The sequence below is a fragment of the Cystoisospora suis genome (assembly GCF_002600585.1).
Source record: "Cystoisospora suis strain Wien I chromosome Unknown contig_9376, whole genome shotgun sequence".
Lineage (NCBI taxonomy): Eukaryota > Apicomplexa > Conoidasida > Eucoccidiorida > Sarcocystidae > Cystoisospora > Cystoisospora suis.
This window is the reverse complement of record NW_027162151.1, coordinates 488-952: the sequence shown is the minus strand read 5'-3', so window position 1 is coordinate 952 and position 465 is coordinate 488.

Below are 465 nucleotides of genomic sequence, written 5' to 3'. Positions count from 1 at the left end.
GAACAAGAAGAAGAAAGAAGAGAAAGAGAGAGAGACAAACAAGTTGGAGAAGACCTTCTTCTCATTGAAAGATAAAGAGAAAGGTCAATCGTAACGAAAGAAAGAGATAAAAAGAATGAAAGAAAGAGGTGAGAGAGAATGAAAGAAAGAATGAGAAGCATATTTCAAGTCAGACACGTCTTTTACACTCCTCCTTCTTTTCACGTCTGTGACGCCTGCTTCATAAAGAAGAAAAGGAAGAAGAAGAATAAGGCTGATAGAAGGAAACGAGATATATATATATAGGCATATACTACTCCTACTGTCTCTATGAAGAAGAAAGGAAAGCGAAGAAAAGGTGTTCTCTCCAACAGACAGGCAGATCTTCATACACAAACTCCCTTCACATGCACAAATAAACCCGCGCCACAAGTAGATAGCTAGCAGTACACATATGCAGACATATATATACATATATATATGGAT